General features: G+C 49.4%; 1 long non-coding RNA gene across 1 annotated transcript in view; it reads left to right on the top strand.

Annotated features, from left to right (window-relative positions):
• The first annotated feature begins 2,878 nt into the window (after positions 1 to 2,878).
• The window catches only part of LOC119954383, a 92,440-nt gene continuing 83,706 nt past the window's right edge, over positions 2,879 to 11,612 (top strand). The window contains exon 1 of the long non-coding RNA XR_005458225.1: positions 2,879 to 3,045. This is a non-coding gene — a long non-coding RNA (uncharacterized LOC119954383). The remainder of the gene's footprint in view (positions 3,046 to 11,612) is intronic.

The raw sequence follows: 11,612 nt of genomic DNA, 5'->3' as shown, positions 1-11,612 counted from the left end.
CCCGGATCCAGTGTAGAGGCGTGGGACTGGATTCTCCGCTGACCACCACCTGTGGCGGAGTTCCCGATGTGACGGAGAATCCAGCTTCGTCCAAAAAATGGGAGCTGATCCCATTCCGATGCACCAATGCCCCTCTGGCGGTGGCATCAAGGTTCATGTCCCATGTCAGCGGGAGGATGAAAATGGGTCAGTTAGATTCATTTACATCCTATTCATAGGCCGGCATCCATTTCGGACAATGGCACCCCTTTTACACATAGAATCATAGAATTTACAGTGTAGAAGGATGCCATTCGGCCCACCGAGTCTGCACCGGCCCTTGGAAAGAGCACCCCACCTAAGCCCCACACCTCCACCCCATCCTTTTTATCCCTGTAATCCAGTAACCCCACCTAACCTTTTTGAACACTAAGGGCAATTTAGCATGACCATTCCACCTGAACTGCACATCTTTGGACTATGGGAGGAAACCGGAGCGCCCGGAGGAAACCCACGCAGATACGGGGAGAACGTGCAGATTCTGCACAGTGACCCAGTAGGGTATCGAACCTGGGACCCTGGAGCTGTGAAGCAACTGTGCTGATCACAGTGCTACCATGCTGCCCTCAATACTGGCAATAACTTCCAGCTCTTTGTACGAGCAGAAGACTTACGGCCCATGAAGACGGCTCTGTACCGCCCAGTGTCTAACGGATTGGCTAAGAGAGCCGTTAACACCGTCAAAAATGCAACGAGAAAGCTATCTGATAAATCACTTTGCTAGCGGTTGGCTAATTTGTTTTGTTTCTCTACAACTCAACCCCCCCCCCCACTCCACTATGGGGGTCACTCTCGCTTAGCTGTTCATGGGCCATCGGTTGAGAAACCCGTTGGATCTTATGTTTCCAAAATTTGGAAGGCAGGGTGGAGGCATGTCAGGCCTCCTAGGAGAGCCAGCGGCCGGAGCAGAGAGCTGACAGGTCATTCTGGATGTGAGACCCTGTTTTGGTCCCTAATTTCAGCTTGGTTCGCGGAATGGCCATAGAATTCTTACCGGGCAGAAGGAGGCCATTTGGCCCATCGAGTCTGCACCAACCCTCTGAAAGAGAATCCCAGCTAAGCTCACTCCCCTGCCATACGTCTATAACCCTGTACCCCATCTAGCCTGCACATCTTTGGACTGTGGGAAGAAACCGGAGCACCCGGAGGAAGCCCACTCAGATACTGAGCGAATGTGAAAATTCCACCTTTAGCTCTGTCTGGCGAAGGGGAGCCAGGGACTCCTCAATCTATCTAACCAGCTGCACCCATCGAGGCCAATGGGGCTAGTTCGCCTGTTGGAGAGGCGGTGCCTCCTGAGTGACACCGACTGTTGACAAATCGATTGCCCAGAGGGGTGCTGAGCCTGTGCTGGGGAACGGAGGTCTGGGAGGACCTGGGGAACGGAGGTCTAGGAGGACCTTGAGGTTTCCGGATCGATTGACTTACTGACGGACTCTCTTTCTCCTCTTGTCTCTTATAACATTGGTAACTTATGTATATAGTGTTTTAGGGCAGCTGTTAGGGTCTTGTGTTGGGGGGGGGGGGGGGGGGAAGAGATGTGTAGCGTGGCCCCTTAAGGGAGCTGGCTCTGAGGATCACGTGACTAGCTCGGGACCAATCATGTGAGAGTGCACGAATGCTGGCCAGGAGGGAGTTTGTGTGGGGCCCTGGGAGGAGGTCTCCGGACAGCGAGGACCAGGGACTGAAGGGTTAAGACCTGTTCTATAGTATTCTGTGCGTGTTACTTAACTGCCTTACCCTTCATCAATAAGAACCTCTGCTAACTATGGGAAGTCTCCAGCGCATGTCTTGAGCCACCGCAGGCTTTGCTTGCACTGCATGCCAGCTGTGGCAATGGGTTGCAGGTCTGGTTAAAGGAGACAGCACAAAGCTGCAGCAGTCCCTCTGGAGAAATGCTGGTGCACTGCTCCATTGAGAATTACAGACATGTCACTGCTGGCTTGTTGGGAGGATCAGGACGCCTGCATGCTCCAGTGCTTCTTTGTGTCCAGATGTTGCTCCATGTGTTCCTTCCACTGCTCTCTGCTGCTTTTCATCCTCTATCCAGATGGAGTGGACAAAATAGTTTATGTTTTCAGAAGCAACTCGATATCTTACAGATGATGCTCCAACCACGATGAGCAAAAAGTAACCAAACTATTCAACCCTCCCAAAATACTCATGAGCCAAATATTGACAGTAATTTACATGAGAGCACATCTGTGTCCCTTTAAGTAGCTCTAGTAAGCTTTGCCTTCTCCCTTTTACTATCCATGGGTTATGACAGGTTTTTTAAGTAGCAGTATCAGCACTAAATGAGGCAAAAATTGCAATTCTCTTCTAAATACGTAATTGGACAACATTTCAACATATTAATTCGGCTCCCCTGCAGTTTGGGCGCCTAAATTGATGCACGCCTGGAAAACACAATGGCTGAATTACTGGTGGGTAATTTATTACTTTGCTATTTTCTGTGTCAGTTCATGCCAAAAAAATAGGGGCAGGACACAAATGTAATTTTTCCCTGGAGCTTGCGGTGAAAGTCTTTGCAAACTAGCTAGTTGCCATCATCTCACCCAGTACATATAAATAAAGCTGACACTAACAGTAGCGTTGTGTTAATCATCGGATAGTAACATGAACTTCCCATCAAACAGTTGCCTCCAGAACCTCATTTGCTAGACGCAACGCTTGGTTTCCCTTACGCCGCATACGTATCTGGTACAGAAAACGCAAGGCGCCTGCTTTAAATTGAATTCTGAATGACGTGACCCAATTTCTTGCCTCCCTAATTGCTGGGATAGGAAACTGCAGCTACAGACTGAGGTATTCCACCGGAACAGGCCCCTCGGGCGACACAGCGCAATGGAAGAAGCTGCGATTTATGCAGCAGAGATATGGACGGAATAGCTGCCAGGAAAGAGAGGCAACCAAAGCCGTTAAAATAAATAAGTTACATTCTGCCAAAGAAAATCCTTTGACGAGGTGGCGACTGTTGGTGTGCGGGATCAAAACTAACAGAATGTAAGAAAAGATAGGAACTGCAAAGTTTGATTCTCTGATCCTCTATCTCTGTCTCTGAGAATTGGAAATGTGTCACATAAGAGGCTGAATTTTAGCGTGTGAAAAAATTCAACAAGAAATGTAATGTATAAATCATGAAGTTCTGTGCTTGAAATGCAAAATGCTTTTGATCATCCAACCTAATTTGTCCTTCCTTGGAATCGTGCGCCTGTGAAGCAAGTGTTTTATGTTAAAACTACACACAAATGCTATATTAAGAGGAGGATTGAAGCACCTTTATGTTCATGTGAACTATATAACAAAAATAACTTGCATTTATGTGGTCTCTTTGACTGAGATAAAACACAGCAAGGAGTAATGAGCAAAATTTAACACTAAACTAAAGGAGATATTAAGGTGACTAAAAGCTTGGTCAAAGAGCTAAGTTTAAAGAATAATTACTTATTGTCACAAGTAGGCTTCAATGAAGTTACTGTGAAAAGACCCTAGTTGCCACATTCCGGCGCCTGTTCGGGAAGGCCGGTACGGGAATTGAGTCCGTGCTGCTGGCCTTATTCTGCATTACAAGCCAGCTGTGCTAAACCAGGAGGTGTTAGGAGAAAATTCCAGAGAGTCTCTTCTGTTATTGGTGTTGTTGGTCTTAGATGAGGTTGTCCTTGGTGGGGCTGGGGAATAGCACCATCAATGGTATGATGCACAGAGCCACATGGTAATAGACTGAGAGAACAATCCTGGGTCTGTAAGTCTCAAAATCTCCTCACCTGAGACATCCAAAGTGTCACGTGAGAGTACCCTTTAAGAAATGGGTGTTTAAGAAATGTACCTTTAAGAAATTGAGCTGCTCATGTTACTGGAGTGATGTCAGAGTGCGGGTGGATCTGAGCTCCACTTCTGCTTTTTTTAGTTTCAGTTTGAGAAAGCTTGGGTGTGTCTGTGAGCTGCACTGCTATTGATCTCTGCCATTAAACACTATCTATGGATCATTTGGTGAATTCAGAAGACGTATAAATGTTTTCAGTCTTGAATGTAAACCCTGATGTGCTCCTGTTTGGAGGTTTGTTAAGTCTTTTGGATGGTAAAAGGACAGCATACAGGTTATTTAGTGTGGTATTCTTTGGGGGGTGTATTTGATTTACTGGTTGCTAAGATGTTCACTGTTTGTTTTAAAAAGGTTAACTTGAGTTCATAGAATAAACATCATTTTGTTTTGAAAAACCACTGGTCCAGTTTCTGCTGTACCACACCTGTAGAGTGAGCCGTGTGCTCCCCATACCACAATCTATTAAAAGTTGTGGGTCAGGTGAACTCCATGATACACTTTGCAATTCTCTAAACCCTGACCCATAACAAAATAACCCATATTACAACATGGTGGCAGGGATGGGAATCAGCGGTGATGACGAACAGTGTTAATATCATGGTGATCGGCAGTCGTGATCAACAGCGGTAAGAAATGTGGCAGCTAAATGCATGATCCCAGAACAGTATCCCAAGATCTGAAAAAATGAAGCCAGACTAGAGAGTGCACCTCGGAAGAAAGCCTGAAGAAAACGTTGAAGAAGCTTAACTACAGATTTGTAAGTGAGGAATCTAGCAAAGTGAGTGAGGATCCATTGCGAGACCTGTGGCTGACGGAGAGATAGAAACCTGCTCAGATCACAAGATGGGTGAGCAACACTACAGAAAATTGCAGATTGGCACAGTTGACCAGAGGGTGACCAAAATTACAAAAAAGTAGCGGTATTTACATTTTATAGCAGGTGACCGTTCCAAGGTCTCAGCATCTCAGGAAGCTGAAAGAGAGCTGAAGTAAAAACTAAATGAATAGACTGACAGTTTAAAAAGAACAATGTGTAAAAATTGGCTTGCAGAGTCAAAAACTCAAAAAATAGAGAACCCGCAGAGAACAGTAAAAAAAAAGGGGCCTGCTAAGGTTAAAAAGAGTTTTTAAAAAGAGAATCACTCGGAAATGTAGTGCGACAAAAAGTTTTAACAAGTTAGCAAAAAAAACCAGCCATGAGTATGGAGATCCCAGAAAAGCGCAGGAACATCGAAACACAAAACCAACAGGCTGTCAACAGCCTCTGAACACAAAACAAAAAAAAGCTGCAGAATTTAAAGGCGGCAACTGCTGCACTGGCTTGTTTTAAACAAAAAGGGGGGGGGGGGGGGGGGGGGAGAAATCACAAAGCCAGAACTAACAACTGTCGACAGCCCAAGTAAAAAAAAACGGTTACTGCACTGATTGTGTTAAAGGGTTTATAACATTTAAAGCAGCAACTTCAAGAAGAATAAAACAGCGAATAATAATAATCACTTATTGTCACGAGTAGGCTTCAGTGAAATTACTGTGAAAAGCCACTAGTCGCCACATTCCGGGCGGGGAGGCTGGAACGGGAATTGAACCTGCGCTGCTGCCTTGTTCTGCATTACAAGCCAGCGGTTTAGACCACTGTGCTAAACCAGCCCCTTGAAAAATGAAGTTAGCGTGAAAAGCCCCTAGTCGCCACATTTCGGCACCTGCTCAGGGAGGCTGGTATGGGAATTGAACCCGTGCTGTTGGCCTTGTTCTGCTTTACAAGCCAGCTGTTTAGCCCACTGTGCTAAACCAGCTACAGCAGCAAATTAAAAGACACAAGCACTTTTGCACTGTGGAAAGGGCGAAAACACATCTAATGATGGCACGATAATCGTGCAACGCAGTGATGCCATTTTGGAGAGGGCGGAGAATACATAACCTGCGTCAAACACGCGCTGCCTCCGATTTTGGTGTCAGATTAGATTCTCTGCACAATCGGTGTCGGGGAACGGTGAATCCCGCCCCTTGTTCTCCAGCTGGAGGTGAATTGGAACACTGTTGGGAACACAAATCATGAAGCAATTCAGTATCCCTCGCCATCATGCCTGTGAGGGGAATACCATGGATTCCTGCAATCGGGCCACTATTGTGAGCTGGCAGACCAATAGGGAAGTCCCACAATCGGCCACCCGCACCCCGCATCGCAAAGCTGCCCCACACCCCCAGATTTTCTGGGTGCTCCCCACCTTCCCCCAAGTATGGGGTGATCCGCCTCACCATCCCAGGAACCCCATAAATAGGCAGACCCCCCCCCCAGGGACCCCTAAATAGGGAGACCCCCCCCCCACAGGGACACCCTAAAATGGGAGACCCCTGGGCCATCTAACCAAAGGGACTCCTCACAGAGAACCCCTAAATAGGGAGGTCCTCCATAGAGACCCCCTAAACTAAAGGGACCCCCCAGAGACCCCCCAACTAAAGCCCCCCCTCACAGGGGCTCCCTAACTAAAGAAACCCCCCCACACATCTTCCCCCACAAAAGAAAAGAGACCTGTCTGGAAGCTAGAGAGCAGTCCAGACAGGGGCAATTTAAAAAATTGCAATTGTAACACTCACCTAGAAGCACCACATGTCCAATCCTGGAATGAGAACAGCTGTAACCTGTGTTTAAACTCCTCAGATCCTATAGCTGCAAGCCATTCATTCACTTCTAGCAGTGGGCTGTGATTGACAGCTTCCACGAAACAGCTGTGAGCCTTGCTTCATTCATCTCCTTCATGGATGAGTAACTCTTAGTGCTGTAACCACAATGTTTATAAATATCAACCACATCAAGGAGAGTTAAGTGCTGTCAATTTCCAGCTCAGCACAAAAATCACTCAAGCGTGAAGGGGCGTGCTTGGAATGCACTTCTTCAGTTTGGTCCTCTTACTTCAGGAAGGATACTGTCACCATAGATCGAGTGCCAAAGAGGAAGGTTCACCAGATTGTTGCGGGGATGAAAGGACGATCTTATGAAGAGAGATTGGGAAAACTGGGCCTGTATTCCACAGAGTTTCAAAGAATGAGAGGTGAGTTCATTGAAATCTACAAAACAATTAAAGGAGTAAACAGGGTAGATGCAGGTAAAATGTATCCCTTGGTTAGGGAGTCTAGAACCAGGGGGCACAATTACAAAATAAGGGGGAAGACACCTAGGACCGAGATTTGGAGAGATTGCTTTACATAGAAGATTGTGCATCAATGGAGTACCCAGGGCAGCACGGTGGCGCAGTGGGTTAGCCCTGCTGCCTCATGGCAACGAGGTCCCCGGTTCGATTCCGGCTCTGGGTCACTGTCTGTATGGAGTTTGCACGATGGGCTGAATGGCCTACTCTTATTCCTGTATTTTTATGTGCCTTCCTCTGTTCCTAATTAGGAATGGGCAATAAATGTTGGCCTAGTCAGCGAAGCCCACATCCTTTAATGAATAAAAAAACATTTTTAAAAGAGGGTTGATATAATAAATAATAATAATAATCACTTACTGTCACAAGTAGACTTCAGTGAAGTTACTGGGAAAAGCCCCGAGTCGCCACATTCCGGCAGCTGTTCGGGGAGGCCGGTACGGGAATTGAACCCGCGCTGCTGGCCTTGTTCTGCATTACAAGCCAGCAGTTTAGCCCACTGTGCTAAACCAACCCCAGACATATTTGTATTATTGTCACAAGTAGATTTACATTAACACTGCAATGAAGTCACTATGAAAATCCCCTAGTCGCCACATGACAGCGCCTGTTCGGGTACACAGAGGGAGAATTCAGAATGTCCAATTCACCTAACAAGCACATCTAAACTGGAGCACCTGGAGGAAACCCACGCAGACGTGGGGAGAACGTCCAGATTGTGCACAGATAGTGACCCAAGTGGGAATTGAACCTGTGAAATAACAGTGATAACCAATGTGCTACCGTGCTGTTCTATTAGCTAGGGAACAGCACTGGCCCAAAACGTGATGTACAGAGTTACATGGCAATGCACTCTAATAGAATGGTCTACCGAGAACACTCTGAAAGAAAGCAGCCTACCTACACGGCAGGAACACCAAGCAAAATAGTGACCTGGGATCCATAAATAAGTTAAAGACTACCAATAAACAGTTTATGTTCAAACATACAAGTCTGAAGACCTCCTCATTGAGACGTCCAAAAAACCCACACTATGACATAGATTGTTGAAGGCATGGTCAGACAATGGTGAGGCAAAGGGCTTTGGAGAGGCACAATGGACCAGAGTTAGAAGATTGCAGTTTTGAGAGGTCTGTCATTTAAATTACATTTAGTCAAGAGGTGTGCAATCACTTCCATGATATTATAGCACAACAAGATTTAATTCCATGTTAAAAGGATTGTGATTATTTGCCATATAATGCCAGTTTTATGCAATTTTTGTCAATTCTGCCAATTGGGCTATCAGCGAGAACTCCTATGGCCTCTCGGGGAAACCAAATGCAATAAACCGACTGGGCAAAGTCCACTGTAGCATTATAGAAGAGTAATAAATCACCACTGTACCTTTACGTTAAATTGTTCTCCGGGTTCCTGGCCATTTTTCATTAAATGTTAAAGGAAAAATGACCAATTCATTATGGTTGACATGCAGGTACTCTCTGCTTACCTACATCTACCATCTTGCACGGATCATTAAAATATACCGGAGAGATATCAAGCTTAATATCACGTTAGGGTACACATAACAGCGATAATGATCAAGAAAGCTTTGTTTTCGTGGCTAATGATGTTAGCAGACCCTCTGTCTGTCAGTTTGCTCCTTTGCAATAATTCTTAGCTGTCTAACATAAGGAAATGTGGCCGAATAATTGTGGACAGCAAGGTTCCTGTTACTGAGGAAATGACCAGGTAATATGCTTCAGTGATTAGTTAATTGTAGAATAAATATTGGCCAAAGGCACTTTTGAAGAATTCTTCTGCTCTTCTTCAAAAAGTATCAAAGCGTCAGCATCTGTGGTATTTCGCTTTTATTTGAGTGCCATGAATGTCTCCCTTCTTTCCGACGGGATTTCCATTTCTCTCTTTTACCATTGGTGGGATTCTCTCACCCCGCGGCAGCGGCCAGAGAATCGCCGCGTCCGGCGCGAATCGCATCACGCCGCCGCCCCGAAGCCGGTCTGCCGATTCTCTGGAGAGCGGAGAATCGGCGGCATTGGCGCCAGCGCGGTCGGCGCGGTGCCAGTCGGGGGCTGCTCTACGGCCCCCCCCCCCCCCCCCCCCCCCGGCGATTCTCGGCCTGGGACGGGGCGAGCGACCACGTTAAAAAAGCCGAGTCCCGCCGGCGCCATCCACACCTGCTCTTACCCGGCAGGACCTCGCGTGGATGCATCTGGGGCTGGCCTGGTGGGGGGAGGGGGGGGGGGGCTTCCGACCCCGGGGAGAGTCCTCTGCTGTGGCCTGGCCTGCGATCGGGGCCTACCGATCAGCGGGCCGGCCCCTCGGGCTGGGGGCCTCTTTTGTTCCGCGCCGGCCCCTGTAGCCCTATGGACATGTGGTGTCGGGGCCGGCGCGGAGAAGGGAGCCACCGCGCATGCGTAGACCCGCGGCGCCCATCTGACGCCGGGATCGGCAGCTGGAGCAGCCTGGGCCGCTCCAGTGCCGTGCTGACCCCCAGTAGGGGTCAGAATTGCTGCTGCTGAGACCATGTTGACGCCGTTGAGAAACGCGACAGCGTTTACAACAGCGTCAACACTTAGCCTCAGGATCAGAGAATCCCGCCCCATGTTCCCAGACCTATCCCTATTGTTCTAATCTGCCCCACCTCCTCCACCCACATTTCCTGCTGTACAATTTATTACCTTTCCTCAGTTCTGTAATTTGGACTCAAAAAGTTAACGCTGTGAGCGCGATTCAGTGGCCTTGTTGCGCACGAGGGAGAGGGAAGCAAGGTTGGTAAATAACGGGAGAGGCCACAAACGAGAACTGCGCCGGGCGCCAAACCGTTCGCAATGCGACCGGCCCGCTCCTGTAGTCGAAATCAGGATCCCTCCGTGGCGTGGCAAGACACCAATAATCACCACTTAAACCCCATTTCCATACAATTAATGGGAGCCACCCCATATCCAACAGGCTCCAATGACCCAGCCGCCTCCCTAGCACGTGGTCACTGGGGCGCTGATTAGTACTCCTTTTGAAAAACGTGAATGTGGCAGGAGGGCCGCTGCGGGGACCCGAGGAGATGAGCAGCCATTTTCGCTCGCAGGCAAAGAGCCCGGGGGTATTGAACCTGCTGCCTCTGTGCTTGGAGGGGGTAAGGGTGGCAACCGGGGTGGGGTGGGGGGGGGGAGGTCCAGCCTCTGTTGGAATGGGCTGCCATGGGGGGTGGGGATCTCTGCTCGGGGCGGGGGGGGGGACAACTGGATTTGGGTCTGCCATGACAACCCCTGGATCGTGTGTACCCGTTTTGATGAACTCGGGCCCCTGCTGTGGCCAGGTGTACTTGGGCAGGGCGTGCCGGGTTGGGAGAAGGGGAAGGGGATCAATGGGGGAATGGAGGGTCCCGGGGTGGAAGACATCGCTGTTTGTCAGTCTCACACCTTCGTCCAATTCCTTACAGATATATGGAATGGTATGGGCGATATATTGGACCCCGCTGAACTTGTCCTAGTGGTCGGTGTCCATTGGGCCCTGGGGTTCACCTGGGGACGGAAGAGCTGCTGGATTGAGCCCTGGCTGCCTCTGAGTCAGCTGGCACTGCCAGCATTGGCATCTCCCCGACGTCTGCATCATCGTGCCAACACCCTCGGCGATGCTCCTCAGTGGCTGGGAGATGCTCTGCAGCCTTTGGCAATGCCCGCCTGCGACTGGGACAAGCTCCTCAGCGCCTCGGCTATTCCCATCTGAGACTGGGATATGTCCCGCAGAACCTCATCAAGGTCAGCCTGGTACGGGGTCACATCCCCCAGTGAGTCAGACAGTCTACCGAGACCCTCAGCCATAGCCGTCACTGACTGCGCGAAGCCTTGGACACCCCCATTCAGGCTGCTGATGTTGTGCACCAGGCTCTCCACTGCAGTCACCACCCGAGCAGTTTGTGCCTTGGTTCCTCTCATTGCCGGCACCATTCTGCGCCCATAGCCTCTGGGACTCCTCCAAACGGTTATGGACTGCTGCCTTGTGGCTTACACTTCGGGACCCAGGAGGGAACAGGACATCTCTTCTTGCCCCAACTGCCTCTAAGAGCTTCCCCCGGCCTGTATCCCCGAATTATGGGGCCGGTCGTCTCAGCGCCATGGTTGCCAGCTGAATGGGGTTGGCTGTGCACGAGCAAATTAGGTGCCGCTTCAACTTGTTAGCGGAGGACTGGCGAGCACGATCCCGGGGAATCGGCTGGCAAGCCTTGATTTGCGGCGTGAAGCCCGTGGGGCCTCCTTAAGTGGACCAAGTTGGATTGTGATGACAGCCTCGCTGGGCCGACTGCGGGGAAGCTCCCGGCAGTTCCTGGTCACAACCTTCCCATTGAACCGCGCTGCAGGTGCTGCCAGACCTGCTGAGTTTATCCAGCACTTTCTGCTTTTACCTCAGTTTAACAGCCCATTTGAATGGCACGTCTGACCGTGTCGCACTCCATCAGCACTGAGCGTCAGCCTGAATTTCGACACTCAAGTCGCTGCAGTGGCACTGTGAGCTGCAACGTTCCGACTTAAAGGCAAGAGTATCAGCAGGTGAGCCAGGCGGACACACAAACGGTCCACCGTTCCAGCCAGGATTAACAGGCG

The sequence above is a fragment of the Scyliorhinus canicula genome, chromosome 19, assembly GCF_902713615.1.
Source record: "Scyliorhinus canicula chromosome 19, sScyCan1.1, whole genome shotgun sequence".
Lineage (NCBI taxonomy): Eukaryota > Metazoa > Chordata > Chondrichthyes > Carcharhiniformes > Scyliorhinidae > Scyliorhinus > Scyliorhinus canicula.
This window is presented reverse-complemented; position numbering and strand designations above follow the sequence as displayed.